The sequence below is a fragment of the Tamandua tetradactyla genome, chromosome 6 (genome assembly GCF_023851605.1).
Source record: "Tamandua tetradactyla isolate mTamTet1 chromosome 6, mTamTet1.pri, whole genome shotgun sequence".
In the NCBI taxonomy this organism is placed as follows: Eukaryota; Metazoa; Chordata; class Mammalia; order Pilosa; family Myrmecophagidae; genus Tamandua; species Tamandua tetradactyla.
The window spans coordinates 139,600,995-139,606,987 of NC_135332.1; the positions used below are offsets into that span (position 1 = coordinate 139,600,995).

At 37.6% G+C, this 5,993-nt stretch overlaps 1 long non-coding RNA gene across 1 annotated transcript; it reads right to left on the reverse strand.

Annotated features, from left to right (window-relative positions):
• Positions 1-323: 323 nt before the first annotated feature.
• On the reverse strand, positions 324-3,396 carry LOC143686386 (uncharacterized). The gene is made up of 3 exons (XR_013177109.1): positions 3,293-3,396; positions 1,799-1,914; positions 324-858 (listed from the first exon to the last, which is right to left on the reverse strand). It is a non-coding gene; the product is annotated as an uncharacterized LOC143686386 (long non-coding RNA).
• Between the last annotated feature and the right edge of the window lie 2,597 nt (positions 3,397-5,993).

Consider the following 5,993-nt stretch of genomic DNA (forward strand, 5'->3'; position numbering starts at 1 on the left):
CTGATCTGTTACTCATTCACAGAGCAATATCTACATGATGATAAATACAGTTAGGCTGCAAAAATGGAAGAGAAAAGGCAGATTTTTGGTTTCAGGTGGTCATTTAATTGGCCCATCAGGAAACAACATAGTTGTGGTGAGAGGACAGGTTCCAAAGCAAGAAAGACTCAAGTCTGAAGTTTTGCTCATCAACCTGCTAGCTCTGCCTTACTCAGGGTCCTTAGCTTCTCTAGGCATCATTTCCGTTTTATGTAAGATGGGTCAGTCCACCGGGTCATTGTGAGGATTAAACAAGATTGTGGAAAAAAAAAAAACACATTAGTATGGTTTCTGGCACTCAGACATTATTAGTTATGGTACTGTGGAAATCAGTGACCATAAAAAGGGGTCATCTTCTACTTCATTCATTTCACAGAATGAGAGACCTAATTTTTCTGATGTATTGACAAGCCTTCTCAGGGGCTGGTGTTGATGTTTTCAAGTCTATTAGGAGAGGCACAAGACCCGGACACTGACTTCCCAGGTATTGTTGGGGAAAGCATTATGAAGGCTGAGTCTGGCTTGCAAAATACATGTTGAAACCTTGATTCATCGCTATGGTTGATGGCTGCTCAGGAAGGACAGGATCATGGTGATGGCAACAGAAATGAGAGTTCTGAGATGAGTCACAGAATAATCACATCTGACCACATGGATTTGCACAGCTCTGCCAGATGGCTGACTTCTTTCATTTCGCAGAATAAAAGGATATATATGAGGATTTTTAAACCAACTTCCAGGTATCAAAGAAGAGAACACGATCAATGAACAGCAATACTTAAAATTGATTGGCAGCTAATGAATCTGTTTCTGGAAGTGCTAGAAGAAACATGAAATACAAATTTCTTGTTGCAATCCCTTTGTACACTCACTCATGAGAAAATTTGTAGCAAATGCATTCTTCATTTACATCACAATTAACTCACAACAACAAAAATATGTTGACTGGGTATTCTCTAATTTGAGAAAATCTCAAACCTTTTATACAATCAATTGCTTTCCAGTGAACAACTTTGCCTGCTAATTTTATTTTGAATTGGACAATTTACAAAGAAGCATGGCAACTTGGGCATGCACTGTTTATTTAGAAGTATATTATATGCCTCAATACCTTATCAATTCATAATGTACCCACATAACATTGAACATCTGTATTTCTTATCCCGTAAATGCATAATATACCAACATAACATTGAACATCTGTAGTTCTTAAAGGACTAGACCAAAACCCTTTAGATCACGTGTGTAAAATTAGTTACTTTTCCTACTCATAATCCAAAAGATGCAACATGTATGCAACAAACAAAGGGAAGCTTCCACTATGAAAAGAGTAATAAATCATGACATGGTGGCAGCTATGAATACATATATGCATTGTATATGCATCTGCATGTGTGTGTAATTGAAAGGGAATATGCAAAATAAACTAGTTATGCTAAATATGGCATTACAACAGATTCAATTTTCCATATTCCTACCTCACTGCACTTGTCATGGTGTTGCAATAAAGATAATAAAATAAAATGAACTGCATGGTTCCAAATTTCTGTCTCAATAAACACAGTGTACTGAATATAATGACATATCTTTGCATTGGTTTAGGATCATATAGAGACCCATCCTGAACATCCACATTTATATGGGAAGTGGAAGAGAAAGGGAATGAGGTATGATGATATCAGAATATGGCCTCCTGTGGTTATTATAATAAATTACCATAAACCGGATGGCTTAAAGCAACAGAAATTTGTTCTCTCACAGTTTTTGGAGGCCAAAAGTCCAAAATCAAGGTACCAGCAGGGTTAGTTCCTTCTGGAGGCTCTTCTCCCCTTATCTTCTCTTATGTGCACACTTGTCACTGGATTAGGGCCCATCCTAATTCAGGATAATCTCATTTCAGTATCATTAATTTGATTACACCTGCAAAGACCTGTTCTCCCAAATAATGCCACATTCACAGATTCTGGGTACATATATCTTTGGGGCTCCAAGCATCTGACCCAGTACACTGGGTGATTTTGGAATAAATCCCAGTTATACCACTCTCTTAGCCTTTCTTGTATTCCACATGACCGTCACAAATAAAACAAAGCTATGTTACTTGCCTGATTTCCTCTTTTATGTTGACTGACTAAAAGTTATAGACAACTCAGAGGGCCACCTGAAGTTGCTGTGGAAGTCATGATAGAATGTTTTTATTGTTCTCATTTCCGGTTTTATTTTGTAACCCTGTTTTTTCTTATTTTCTTCTCTTTCCCATGTTTTAAATGTATACAATCTGCTGGATTCTGGGGAATCATCTTAAAACTTTTCTGGAAAAAGGTAGAATATAAATACATTATATATGTCTAAATTAAAGGTGGTTTTTCCCTCAAAAATTATTGAGCAGAAAGGAAGAACTAGCCTTATTGCCAAGTCTTTAAAATATAATAGAGCACTCTGTCAAGTATTTTATATTGAATAATAAGGTACAGTTTTGGGAAAACAACATTAGCCTAAGATGAGTATAATTGGTGCAAGTTTGAAATATTTTATAGAGGTCATCTGACAAAATTCATAAAATGAATCACAATAACAGAAGGAAACCTTTAGCAATTATTTCTTAGTGTATACTCTCACAATTGCAATTAGTGAATGTTATTAAACAAGATTTTAAAAATCACTTGAAAAAACAATCAATGTGATAAACAGGTAGGCTGTGTATATCAGAGACATGCACTTACAGAATAAATAGGATGGATATCTATTACAATGCTTTATAAATGGGTTGGGAAGCTTGCAACTGGGGATAACATTTCCAGTGACAATATTGTATACAAATCCTTAAAGTGCTAATGGTCTGTTTCAACAACTTGGAACTGAAGATGATAATTCTGCTTCGGAAAACCCAGATGACCTTACAAAAGTGGCTGTGCTGATTATTTGTTCTTATTAGGGTAATCTTAAATACTGTAATACCCTACCATGACAACCCTCTGAGATGACCCCCAGTGCCCTATGTCCACTGGTATTCTAGTGTATCCCTCTCTCACATTGAATACAGTGGACTTGAATAATCAATAAAATATTGTGGAAATGATAGAGTGGCTCCTAAGGCTAGGTCATGGAAGAAATTGCAACTTCTACCTTGTTTTCTTGGATCACTCCCTCTGAGGGAAGACATTGGCTATATTGAGAGGACACTCAATTAGCCCTATGCAGAGCTACATGTGATAAGCAAAAAAAAAAACCTCCTGCCAAGAGCCAGAATCACCTGCAAAAGAACCAACTTGGAAGTGGATCCTTCAGTCCTAGACCAGTCTTTCAAATGACTTCAGCTCTGGATGACATTTTGACTGCAACCTCATGAGAGCCCATGGACCAAAAACACTCAGCTAGACAGGCCCCAGGTTCCTGACCCTTCAAAGCTCTGTGAGATAATAATGCTTTATTGTTTTAAGCCACTAAGTTTTGGAGTAAATTGCTGTGTAGAAATAGATAACTGACACATATTTTGGTACCTGAGAATGATAAAAACAAGCAAACAAACAAAAACTAAGAATGAGGTAGCATGGCTTTGAACCAGGTGGTGGGAAGATGCTTTGAGGAAAGTGTTAGTGAAAGCCTAATTTTTTAAAGAGACAGTTATTAGAAGCTTGATACCTTGAGAAGATTGATAGTTAGAGCTTAAAGAAATGTGAGTTAAATGTTATTTAAAACTGCAGAAAAGGGGATTCTTATTAAATACAGGCAGAGATTTTGGGGATTCCTATTATGTACAGGCGGAGAGTTTAGCCAAACTGTTGCCAGCAGTAACATGGAAAGAAGAAAATGTATCCAGCGAACTAAGATGATCTAGATAAGGAGATTTCTACACACAGTGTTGAAGGTGGCACCCAGTTTCTTCTTGTTGCTTATGTCAAAATGTGGGAAAAGAGTAAAAGAGTTAAAGGAAAGATCATTAAGCAAACAAACAAAAAAGCCAGGACTTTCTGATTTTGTAATTTCCAAGCCTCTGTGATGGCCAATTAAAATAAAAAAAAAAATAGCTTCTAGGAAAAGATAAAATCCAGGGCACTGCTGGGAAAGCATAGACTAAAAATAAAGCTGAGGGTGTAATTTTAAAAATCATTTTATAAGGCCTCAGAAAGATTTAAGGCAGTACTTCATTAAACTTCTTAGCCAAACAATCGTTCCTCTAACAAAATCAGCAGTCTCAGGAGAGCCAAAGGTATGAATTGGCTTATTTTCAAGAGATCTGTGCCTGTGGTTTTTATATAATGGAGTGAATAACAATAAGATTTATGAAAGACACATGAAGAATTTAAGAGAATCATGTTGAGAGAAACACCATCAGCCTGTATTGAAAGGTACATAAATACCAAGAATAATGAAAGGTCTTTGGGCTCCCAAATTTCTATAGACAAAAAGGACATAGAGAATACTACTCAGCTGAAAACACGGGCTACCTTTCATGAAAGAATGCCTCACAGAGTGAAATCAAAAGCTCAGAGGATGGAGCTAAGAGTCATGGAGAATCATTCCTAGACAGGAAAGCTGGGTATTTTTTTTTTCTCGCACGGGCAGGCACTGGGAAGTGAACCTGGGTCTCTGGCATGGCAGGCGAGAACTGTGTCTGCTGAGCCACCGTGGCCCACCCAAAGGCTGGGTTTTAATCAAGAAACTTCCAACATATGCCCAGCTATATTTCAGAATTCTATGAACCTGTGACCCCTGTGTGCCTTCCTTGTTCCCCTTTTGTAATAGGAGTGTCTATAGCAGTTATCCTATGTCTGAAACACCACTGTTTATTGCATGTATAGGGAACTGTTCTAGTTTGCTAGCTGCCGGAATGCAATATACCAGAAATGGAATGGCTTTTAAAAGGGGGAATTTAATGAGTTGCTAGTTTACAATTCTAAGGCTGAGAAAATGTCCCAATTAAAACAAGTCTATAGAAATGTCCAATCTGAGGCATCCATCCAGGGAAAGATAACTTGGTTCAAGAAGGCAGATGAAGTTCCAGGGTTTCTCTCTTAAGTGAGAAGGCACCTGGCGAACACAGTCAGGGCTTCTCTCTCAGCTGGAAGGGCACTTGGTGAACACGGCATCATCTGCTAGCTTTCTCTCCTGGCTTCCGGTTTCATGAAGCTCCCCGGGAGGTGTTTTCCTTCTTCATCTCCAAAGGTCGCTGGCTGGTTGACTCTGCTTTGTGGTGCTACAGCATTCTCTGCTCTCTCTGAATCTCTATTCTCCAAAATTTTTCCTCTCTTATAGGACTCCAAAAATCTATCAAGACCCACCCACATGGGTGGAGACATGTCGTCACCTAATCCAGCTCAACAATCACTCTTGATTAAATCACATCTCCAGGGAGGTGATCTAATTACAGTTTCAAACATATAGGGATTATTCTGCCTTTATGAAATGGGATTTTGATTAAAACTTGGCTTTTCTAGGGTCCATACATCCTTTCGAACCAGCACAGGAGTAGATAACTTATCTTTGTAGTTAACAGCTATTCAGATTATTAAAGAAGACTCAACTGTTTCTGAACCTTATTTAGGTGATGAGATTGTGAATTTGAGCTGATGCTATAATAATGGATAAGATTTACTTTCATAACTATCTTAATAGATGTTTGTGTGTTTGTGGGGAGCTTCTCTATTGCATCATTCAGGGACTCAGGTGGATGGAGACTCTGCTAACTTCAACATGTGACTTCAACTTGTAACTTGTAGGTCACCTTGAATATCGAAATTCAGCTGTGAGCATTTGAAAGATATTGTCCCATTATCTTCTGACCTCTATTATTTAGGATGAGAAGTCAGCTGTTATTCTTATAATTGTTTTCTTATATGTAATTTGTATTTTTTCTTTGGCTGCATTTAAGATTTTTCTCTATACTTCAGGTTTTTGACCATTTTATCATGATATTCTTAGTTATAGTTTTCTCTGTATTTACCCTGCTCAGA